Source organism: Protopterus annectens, chromosome 17.part0 (assembly GCF_019279795.1).
Source record: "Protopterus annectens isolate FY-2018-M chromosome 17.part0, PAN1.0, whole genome shotgun sequence".
In the NCBI taxonomy this organism is placed as follows: Eukaryota; Metazoa; Chordata; order Ceratodontiformes; family Protopteridae; genus Protopterus; species Protopterus annectens.
In genome coordinates, this window is record NC_056751.1 from 786,880,602 (window position 1) to 786,892,463 (window position 11,862).

General features: G+C 43.0%; 1 pseudogene; it reads left to right on the top strand.

Moving 5' to 3' along the window:
- The first annotated feature begins 471 nt into the window (after nucleotides 1-471).
- Nucleotides 472-1,017, top strand: LOC122791514 (annotated as a pseudogene).
- Nucleotides 1,018-11,862: the final 10,845 nt, after the last annotated feature.

Sequence of the window (11,862 nt, forward strand, 5' to 3'; positions counted from 1 at the left end):
CTTGCTTAAACCATTCGTCAATAATCCATGGAAAAAAGTGTTATCCCTGATTGACATTTTTCAAATAGATTCTCACTCTCTTCAATGAGAAATCAAGGTTGTATCTATATGCTTTTATTTATTTATTTAGGAATATGATATTTATTTCTACTTCAGACCTCTGTACACATTATATATAGTTTTTTTTTTTCTTTTTTGTCGGTTATACTATTCATTATATTATTGTAACTTATCAATTCATTACATTGTTAACAGAAAAAAATTGAAAGCACCGAAAGAGATACAAATAAAGAAAAACAATCTGAATGTGACAGTTGCTCTTCGATACAGGGGGCTGTGGAAAAATCCAAAGCAACTGCGAACAAACAGTGGATCACACTTGATCCACAGGAAGAAAAAACAAAAGCTGCCTTTGTGTCTAACAAACGTGACTTCAGTGATCCAGTTTATAAAGAAATTGCTGCTTCCAATGGCTATATTAACCAAATGTCTAAAGAGGAGTTAAGAGCTAAGCTGGATAGCCTGAAGCTGGAAACTGGAGGTGTAATAGACGTCCTGAAAAAATGTTTAAAAAGTCACTATAAGAAGAAGAAGAAACTGTTACAAGCAGCACAAACAGAGGCTAGCAGCACAGACACATATTATGATTTTATCTGTGTCATTAATTTTGAAGCAACATGTGAGGAAAACAACCCAAATGAATTTCTACATGAAATTATTGAATTCCCAATTGTACTGATCAACACATGGACACTGAAAGTGGAAGACACCTTTCAGAAGTATGTAAAGCCTGAAGTTAATACATAGCTGTCTGCATTTTGTACCAGATTAACAGGAAGTACTCAGGACATTGTTGACAAAGATGACACATTTCCTCAGGTGCTGCAGAATGTTATTCATTGGATGAGGAGCAAAGATTTGGGAACCAACTACAAGTATGCCATCCTAGCAGATGGTCTGTATCTGATGAAGTGTTTTAAACAAAAATGTACTTGTGGAGTTATTGAGGAACATTAATGTGGTGTGTGTCATTGAAATAAAATTGTGGAAATATGTTCTGTGGTTGGACTTCACTTCTTTTGGTACCTTGGGCTTTTATTAGAAAAAAAATTGAGTAAAAAAAATATTTCCAATTACCCACCAGTGGCGTGGTAAAGTGGACCCTCCTGGTATTCCTTGCTTCTGTCCTTCACAATGTCCAGTCTTTGTGCAGTTCATGGTACATATAAATACATAACAAAACGTCTTTTGTTCTTCTTATATAGTTTCAAAATAGTCTAACCAAGAATTATTTAAAAAAAATAATAGTGTAATAAAAATAAAAATTAAAACATTTGTAAATGATTTCACTTCAGATGCTCAGATCCATCCAGTAATCAGTAAATTATCAACTATTACGTTCTTCTTTTCATCTTTTATATATTGGAAGTTTAGACCCTCTTTTAACAGGCTCATATTTCCATAACAGTCCCTGCTTTTAGGAGACTTACTTAAACAGAGACTTTACATTCTATATTTTATTTTGTTATTCCATATGATTTATTTATTTGTCTGTGTTTGCCAGGAAAGTTCGACTGGGTGATACCCATTTTTCAGCAGAGGCCCAGGGAGAAAAGCTCCATTTGCTTACATTGCATTATCCTAAATTCCAGTCAAAAACAGAGTAGTTACATTTCTATTTACATTTATACACAAACAGTAGTTAAATTTATACATTCTAAGATTTTACAGTGGTGGAAGTTACTAAAGAGAAAGCCCATGTGCAGCTTAGTGGATTGTACAGGCAGCAGTTATGTATAAACATTGTTTTTCATTTCAGTGAGAGGATGAGTATAGTCTGTTTAAGGAGAGTATTTGGAGAGTATCATACAGTGAACAGAAACCCCGGGATTCAATAAATGATTTTTTTCATGCAGGAACAGTGTAGCCACTCCTTCAAGAAATATGGCCGCCGAGTGATCCAGTAAACTAGTGTCTTGACGTGCACGAGCCTGCCTACTCTGTTCTTGCACGGAAACCAATGCAGAATGCTAATTACCTCATTTGCTGGTGAAAACCATGCAAATGAGGTGAATTAGCGATTCAGCAAGCAGGCAGGTATCCGTGCAAGAACAGTGTTAGTTGCAGAAATGTATTCGGTTACTAACCAAATACATTTATGCAAACAAAATGGAGGCATGACAGCTCCAAAAAAGCATGTATTATAGTATTTAGGCATGCCAATGGCCACATACATGGCCATTGGCATGGAAAACTGTTTTTTTTTTTATAAAAATAAATAAAAAAAATTTTGGGCCAATCTCGGACGTTTAAGCATAAGTCAGTGGTGTGGAAACGGAATCGTCGAAAATAAAAAAAATGTAAAAAATAAATTTTTAAAGGAAATCTGCATTTTGCCATTATAGTCTATGACATGCAGAATGAAAACAACACCAGGGAACAGTGGTTGTCAAAGGGAAAGGCTCTGTGTAAGTGCAGTAACTATGGACTAAGGCAGTGGGGTATGCAAATGAGGGGAAATTTTTACTGAATCAGAAAAATCTTCTAAATGCCAAACTGCACCTAACAGTGTAGGTGCTCTAGCACGATCGTGTAACTAGGAGGAGCAACAGCCATGAAAAGGGGGTGTGTCAGGCATGTTGTAAGCACATGGGAGCCCTATGGTGCATAGATAACCTTAGCTAAGCACAGCTAAGCAAGGGGGTGTGTCTGAGGCTGTATTGACTTATTCCATGAAATGAAGAGCATGTTCATGTCCAGGGAGGGCCATGTCTTCATGTTTACATTAGCTAAACATGTTTGCATGCTGTGCACTCGGTCTAAAACAAACAAAAAATAACGGAAATATCAGGACCGTTTACATTTGGGCACCAGGTTTGCATGGTGCACCTTGAGGCTTAAAAGGGGAGAAAATGGGAAGGAAGAAAGGAAAAAAGGGAAATAGCAGCATAAAAGCAATCAAGAAAAAATTACGTAGCTGGCAGGTGGAATGCATCACAGTCAGCCAATCATACAGGCAGCATCTGCAGTACAAGAGTATAAACTATGGAAACACCTTACAGTCTAGTTTTTCTCACAAACTCTGCACCATTGGTGTACACATGTGGGGAATTTTAACTGGAAAAACATTGGGGGTGCCATTGCTTTGATCCATCACTATGTGCTAGATGCTGATGGTGGAGAGCAGCAAAATGCTGACAACCACCACAGACCAAGGAGGAGGAGAAGTTTTCAGGCCCAGGGTAACTTACCAGGGGCTACATGACTTGGGGATAGTAGAGCACTACAGGCCGGACAGAGACATACTTCAGCAAATATCTGAGATGTGCTGGCCTCAACTTAGACCTACAGCCAACAGAGGGGAACCCATCCCAGTGGATACCAAGGTATGTGTAGCCTTAAGATTTCTAGCTACAGGTACTTTTCAAAGACCTATTGTGGACATCATGCAGGTCTCATAGGTATCTGCATCCAGGGTACTCCACCAGCTCCTGGATGCCATGCTACCTCAAGCTGGTGATCACATTTACTTCCACAACACCCCTGAGGAATACCCAGGGGTACTGGGTGCCATAGACTGCACTCACTTTTACATCAAAGCACCACCCAGTGAACAGGGTAGGGTCAACATGAACTGCAAGGGATTTCCCTCCATCAACTGCCAGGTCATGTGCAATGCCCAGGGCATTATCATGAATGTGTGTGCTGGTAGACCTGGAAGCTATCACAACTCCCACATTTGGCATTTGCCACAGCTGTACCAGGCATTTGCCAGTGGGGACATCCCATATGGCTATCTGGTGGAGGAGGCTGGCTATGCACTGGAGCAGTGGATGATGACACCCATCGGAAATGCACACACACACACACACACACACACACACACACAAGAATGCCATAATGAGGCACATGCACAAACTAGGATCATTATAGCTCATGTGTTTGGGATGCTCAAGTCACGGTTCCACTGCCTTGACATATCTGGTGGAGCCGTGTAGTACTCTCCAGCAACATGTGCACACATGTTCATAGTATGTGCCATGCTACACAATATGATCCTGTGGAAACAGCTGCAGCAGGAACAGCATGAGGAAGGGCCACACAGCCCACCACCATTGCCAAGGTCCCCACAGGCACAGAGGGACTCAGAGGAGGAGGCCCCTGAGCCTGCTCCTGTAGGCAGACATAGGCATGCCTAGTATGTTCAGGCCTTGGCAAAAAGGCAACACATAGCACACACACTGACACTGTAGGGACCCCAGGAACTGACACCTCTCTCTGATTCGCACATACAGTAAAATGGATGGCACATACATCACATTACCTGTAACTTACCATGCATAGACAATGTACTTCGTGCATCCAACACAGGAGGCCCTCAAGCACTGTCCTCACAACTGCCACAAGGACAAGGTAAGTCAGTCTTCCTAACAATAAATGAGTGGATTAGTATGTTTTGCTAGCATATCTATGGAAATGCTGCATGCATGCACGGTAATGGGGTGGCCTACTATGCAGCACACAACTGACAGCTATGTGAGACACAAGGACATGTCTGGCCAAAACTGGCCTCCACACACTATGCAGTAGTACCCAAGGTGGCAAATCCCAATGCAGTATATGTGTGGGGACAACTAACTGGGGGGGTCATAGGTCACAGGCATAGATGTCAGTGTGGGGGCCCCATACCCACCCCTCACACCTACACAGCAAGTCAGCTGTAGAAAACCACAGAGAAATTTCTTTTAAAGGCACACAAATGGCAGAAATGTTGAATTGTCCCCCCAACAGACTCACACAGTGATAGCACAGCAGGACCCACAGCTGCAGTAAGGCTATGAAGGGTAAGAAGTCTGAAATTCAAATGTATACCAGTGCAATCTGACCTGCGCTCTTTACTGATATGCCTCTAGTCCCCAAGACAGGGCACAATAGTATGGTAAATGGAATCAAAATGTAAAGCAAATATCAGCACAGTCTGTGCAAATGTGTACAGTTGACAGGTGTGCCCCCCAATATACCCACACAAATGCAGTAACATGCATGTTTGCAGGGAAATACCAGCATAGCACATATTGGCAGGGCTGTACCAATACACATGAAAACATGTTGGCTGTCCACAATATGCAGGGGTCAATGAGCTATGTGTATGTGTGGTTAATACTGTCTGGATCTGACCAGCATGTTCTCCTGGCAGTCGTCTTTTAGTGCCCTATGTATAGTGTTGTCTTTGACAGGGCCATCTGCAGATAACTGCAATGCCAACTGTTATACATGACAGTGGCACCCACTGCTCTGCTGCTAACATACCTGGAAGTCACAGTGCTATGTGGAATATACTACACATATAAGGGACATCTTGAAGGATGTGTAGCTGAGGTGCCAAGGCTTTTGTGAATATAAATGCTTCTTGGTACTGTTGCCAGTGGTTATTCTCAATAATCCTTTTTTCTTATGTTTGCTTTTACACAGTGATGTTGGCGGTGGTTTTTGGATCATGTTTTCTGCATTCTATATGTCAAGCATACACACACATAGATGTGGGGAAGTGAGAGACAGACAGCAATAGAGAGAGAGATACAGGGTGACACTGACAGAGTGAGTCACACACACGGATACCCTGAATGGAATACAGTGTTGCCCTGCTGTGGACATTGGCATGCAAGTTGTAAACAGTTGCACGTGCCAGCATAAAAGGTGAGCTCCATTGTGTACTAGTACTGAGGTTGAGTTTATAATATCACATCATCTGCTTGTGTGTGTGTGTGTGTGTGTGTGTGTGTGTGTGTGTGTGTGTGTGTGTGTGTGTGTGTGTGTGTGTCAATAGGTCTAAGTATTAGGAGACTGTTCGCACTCAGTACACTTCACATTGCCCTACTTCACAAGATCTGCTGCTGTCATTCACCTTAAAAGTACCACTGGACACTGATCACTCCTATAAACTCTGTAGCATGTGCGATAACTGTGTAACACTATAGTACAAATAACTAGTTAAGTATGGGTTCTAATCTCAATACTGGCAAGTGTGTGTGTTTGTGTGTGTGTGTGTGTGTGTGTGTGTGTGTGTGTGTGTGTGTGTGTGTGTGTGTGTGTGTAACAGTTGTGTGTGCGAGAGTGAGAGAGTGTGTGTTTGTTTGTAGGTGCAACAGTTTTAGGCCATTCCCACCCACAACACTTCCCAGTGCCCCACTTTATCAGTCCTACTGTCATTCCTCTTATCAGCACCTTTGGCCAGTTGTCAGCCCAGTAAGCTCTGTAGCGCATGCAATAACTGTGTAACACTATAGTGCAAATGAGTAGCTTAGGCAGGGGTTTTAATCTCAGATCCGACAAATGTGTGTGGGAGTATAAGTGTGTGTGTATGTTTGTAAGAAGAAGTATTTTGATGTTTCCCACCCAGTGCCCTACTTTATCATCCCTGCTGATGTCAGCTGTCAGCCCAGTAGGCTCCATAGTGCATGTGATAACTGGGTAAAACTATAGTAGAAATCAGTAGCTAGACAGTGGTTTTAATCTCAAATCCAGCAAATGTGTGTGTATGTTTGTAAGAAGAAGTATTTTGATGTTTCCCACCTACTTCCCTACTTTATCAGTTCTGCTGATGTCATTCCCCTTATCAGCAGCTTTGGCCAGTTGTCAGCCCAGTAAGCTCTGCATCATGTGCGATAACTGTATAACACTATAGTATAAATCACTAGATAGGCAGGGGTTCTAATCTCAATACTGGCGAATATGTGTCTGTGTGTGAAAATCATATGCTGTGTGGGTTCATAGGCTTATAGATTAGAACTAGGCTAAGTGCTCTTGTGAGCCATTTTAAGCCTAGCCAGCTACCCCCATGTATTAAACCCTCCACCTTGTGTCTGTAAGATAAACACCTTAACCATTATGCCAGCCTAACATAATGGGTTATTTAGTAACCAACAATGTGAAATGCATGAAGAACATACATCTCAACCTCTTAGCACAAGAAAGCTGTAGAAAGCTTAAAATAATGTAGGGACAATGGCCCAAAAATAGGGACATATTTTAAATATTGTGCTTCTAAACTTAGTAAGTTGATAGAATAACAGCATTTGTGTTCTAACACTCATCCATCTACCTACCTAACTGAATAAACTACTGGAAACTTCACGAAGGTGTCATTATTCCCACAGGGAGGGTATCAGGGACAGTGACTCTTATAGATCTGATAGCTAAAGTGATTTTATCTGAACTAATCCATTATACTCTGTTGTTAGTCCTGTCTCTTGTACCATTTTGAGTTGTGTACTATGTACACTTCCCATCACCTTACTTTACAAGGTCTGCCCATGTCATTCACCTTAGAAGTACCTTGGGACAAGGTGAATTCATATAAGCTCTGTGGCACGTCTGATAACTGAGTAACACTGTAGTATAAATAACTAGATAGGTAGGGGTTCTAATCTCAATACTGCCAAATTGTGTGTGTGTGTGTGTGTGTGTGTGTGTGTGTGTGTGTGTGTGTGTGTGTGTGTGTGTGTGTGTGTGTGTGTGTGTGTGTGTGTGTGTGTGTGTGTGTGTGCTTGGGTTGAGAAGCATATCCTGTGTGGGTTATACCATTCTGAGTTGTGTACCACAATATACACTTCCCATCACCCTACTTTACAAGCCCTGCTGATGTCATTCACCTTAGAAGTACCTTGGGACAGGGTGAACTCATATAAGCTCCCTGGCACATCTGATAACTGTGTAACACTGTAGTAGAAATAACTAGATAGGTAGGGGTTCTAATCTCAATACTGGTCAAGTGTGTGTGTGTGTGTGTGTGTGTGTGTGTGTGTGTGTGTGTGTGTGTGTGTGTGCGCTTGGGTTGAGAATCATATCCTGTGTGGGGTATACCATTTTGATATGTGTACCATCCACACCTGTTTGCCACCTCCCAATGGTATTACTTTATATAGCATGTTAATGGCATCTGCCTCACATGCAGCATGTTAAACCATTGTACAGGCCATTCCAGTCAGCTGTACAGATGTCTATGGAATATCTGGATGTTTGCAACTCATATGTGGTCTTTGTCCCCTAACAATGGCCATGTATGTGATATTGTCACCAAATAGGTCACAGTTAGTGTATCGACACACATGCCAGCATCAGATATCATATCTAACAGAAACATTATGCTGATACAATGTCACTTGTCCAGGCTTGTAGGAGCAATAGGTGACTCCAGTTGCTATTCCTGGTGGGTTATCTCACCATCCATGAAGGCATTCACAACATTATGTGCTGTAAGAGGTAGTGGGTTATGTCCCACGCATATAATCTATGTGATGTATGTCATATGTATGCAGCATTATAGTACCTTAACATGGATATGTAGGTTTACAAATCTGTCCTTTGCAAACTGTGTTGGTGTTACTGTATGCACATCCCCTGTGTCAGTCTTTACTTAGTGTATGCAAAGGTTATACCATTTTGTCTCCCTGTTCCACCCTGTGAACTCAGGAATACATACCACAAGCCTGTCATATACAATATTATGCATGCCTTCACCAAATGCATCAGGGTTGAGTGTATGGGAAAGAAATGGCAGGAGCAACAAGTGCTGACAGGTGAATCTGCTGTAGTCAATCTACTGGCTAAGCTTGTGAGGGACCTACTGACAGTACTCTAGTAACCTGTTCTGTATGTATGAGCCTGTGGTACTACACAACACTGAGGTGACATATCTAAAGGCTACCTGTCTGTGACAAGGGGTATGTACGCCAGGTCACACTGTCTGACAACAGTGTTCATCACTCACTGCTGCATGCATACACACCTGGTAAATGTACATATAAATCTGTACCTCGGCTATGAAACTGTCTGTGTTTTTCCACTCCACCACACTCCACGTTGGTAATGTCTGCAGGACCAATGCCTGCAGACACAGAAACACACCTTGAACATGAGCAGAAGACCTCATGTCAGACTACATTCAGTCAGTGGTACTAACAGCAATAATGCATCATGGCTAATAAGGTACATACACCTTTATGTGTACCCATAACAAATGCAAGCAGACAGCACCTTAAACAGTATTACATAGCTAAACTGTACTATATTCACCCTTTTCATCAGACCCATATTAGCCTGTCCCTACATTGATGGTATGGATGACAGGGATGTGGCACAGGTATCATCATATGCACAGGGTGTGGTGTGGGTTTGCCAGAGGCCTAGGCTGGGCCATATGGTCGACATCCATGTGTGTGTGTGTTTGAAGGGGTATCCTATAGATGGGCTGTGCAGAGGTGCTTTGTGTGTCTGGAGGTGACTTGCCTGTGATACAGATGTGTGTGTATGTATGTATGTATGTATGTATGCACACAGTCACGCCATGTGGCTGCCCTACACAGGGGTATGTTGGACAGCTGTGGACTGTACATGGCAAGGCATCCAGTTCATCTCTGGCCATGGACATGTGAACTGGTCCTGCCAGGGGTCTCACTGGCACCAGCAGGCCCAAGGCCAGATGCAGTACTGCTTCTTGATGGTGACTGCTGTCTGCTGAATCCATGTCCCTGATGGGACCGGCCAGGACCATGTGTCCATGGCCTGCTCCATTTTGATGTGACAGCAACCTCCTTCAGTAGTCCTGGTGTCACTGCCACTATGGGAGTATGAAGGTACATTGCCCCATAGACTCCCATCTGATGTTGGTGCTGAACTATGTCCAAGTGGCCAATGCTCATCTCCCACCACACACTCAAGCACAGACATGCCATGGTTGATGATTGCCAAGGTCTCACCCCACCGTCTATTCATGACCTCAGTATTTTGGTGTGTGACCTCAACAATATGTCGCCACATAAACAGAAAGACTTGCATCCACCTCCCTGAGTATTTGTCTGGTGTTCCATTCAGTACATGCCTGTGCAACCATGACAGCCTGAAACATGTATCTGGTGACACCTGCTGTGGCACTTGTGACAGCAGCTCAATAAGCAGCAGTCCTCCTGCATGCACCCCTGTTCATCCACCTGTGTGGGATCTTGCCTGCACTCTGGCTATGGACAGTGTCTATACTCACACCTGCCATAGTCACCACACTAGCCTGTTCCATGCCACTACCTGCCAACTGTCCATCATCTGTGGCTGCTGGAGATGGGGCATGTGTGGGCATTGTGACTGTGTGCGGGGACATTGTGGACAGGTGTGGAATGCCAACCAATGGCACAGATTCAGCCTCTGACACCACCACCTGTGCCTGAATATGACCATCATCATTGCTAGAGTCTGCAGAGACACTGACATCAGGTGCTGAGCGGAAGGGTCTGCGACCACCATGACCACCTGTGGGGGAAAGACAACATACATAAATTAATACCTGCACTATACCATTTGCTGCTACACACGCACATCCATGCAAGCACACGCATGCACATGCACACACATTTAGGTGAGGTGGCAGACAGGCATTACACAGACCAACTGGTGACATTCACGGCACAAAGTCAGACCACAACATACACACTCTGGACAGGCTCTGAACATAATGCAGTGCAGCCCTTTCCACTTAATGTTACTACTAATATACACCTCTGGGAAACATGAGTAGTGTTAGTAGGTGATGGGCCTTCAAGTAGCACACACTGCACCCATGTACACATAATTGTTTACCTGTATAGCACAGTGGCAACTCCTACAGAACATACTTCTCAACTGTGCAGAGTGTTGCTGAAAGTCTACATGTGTGGCTCATATTTCTGGTCTGTTCGTCATAAATCCTGTATTTGTCTGACACATTACTGGGATGATATGAGGACTGGTGTCACTATTTAATGACATATTTTGAGTCTCACACTTCAAAACCTGCAGTACATGTATGTTACAACAAAACCAGTAACACTAACAACCTTCTAAGTTTACAGTGGACATTATAAGTGCAGACACCCCTGTTAACATGCCAGGTTTATCTGATATATAACATAAGACCACAGGCATCATGTGATAACATTTCCCAACTTTAATGTGACCTATAACCTGTGCAATCCAATTGAAAAACATACACATCGGTTAGGGGTAAAATTTAGAAGTTGAAATACATACAATAGGCTGGTTGCATGACTGTGCACATCCTTAAACTAATACTTTGTTAAAGCACCTTTTGATTTCATAACAGCAGTCAGTACTCTTGGGAAGGCGTGTATCAGCATGGCATATCTCGACTTAGCAATATTTGTACATTCTCCCTTGCAGAAGCTCTTCAACTCTGTCAGATTGCAAGGGCATAGCTTCTGCACAGGCCTCTTTAGGGCACCAGACAGATTCTCTATTGGATGTATGTATGGACTGTGGCTGGGCCCTTCCAAAACATTGATTGTCTTCTGGTGAAGACATTTTTTTATGGATTTTGATGTATGCTATGGGCCAGTGTTGTGTGGAAAGGTGCAAGTCCTCTCCATCCACAGCTTTCTAGCAGACACATGAAGATTTTGGGCCAAAAGTGACTGGTATTTTGAACTGTTCCTAATCCCCTCCACCTTGGCTACAGGCCCCCTTCTAGCTTATGAACAGCAACCCCAAAGCAAGACACTGTCATCACCATGCTTCGCCATGGAGATGGTGTTCTTTCTGTGATGAAGTGTTGTTCTTGTGCCAAACAAACCTTTTGGTATTGTGGCCAAAAAGTGCAACCTTGGTCTCATTACACCATCCCAAATTTCCCCACATGCTATTGGGGAACCTGATGTATTTTTCTTGAGAAATTCGCCAAACCTGGATGTTGTTCTGTGTGTGAGAAGGCTTCCATCTTTCAAACCTACCCCATAGGCCAAACGTGGAGAATATGAGAGATTGTTGTCACATGTAGTACACAACCGGTACTTGCCAGTGATGCCTGCAACTCCGGTA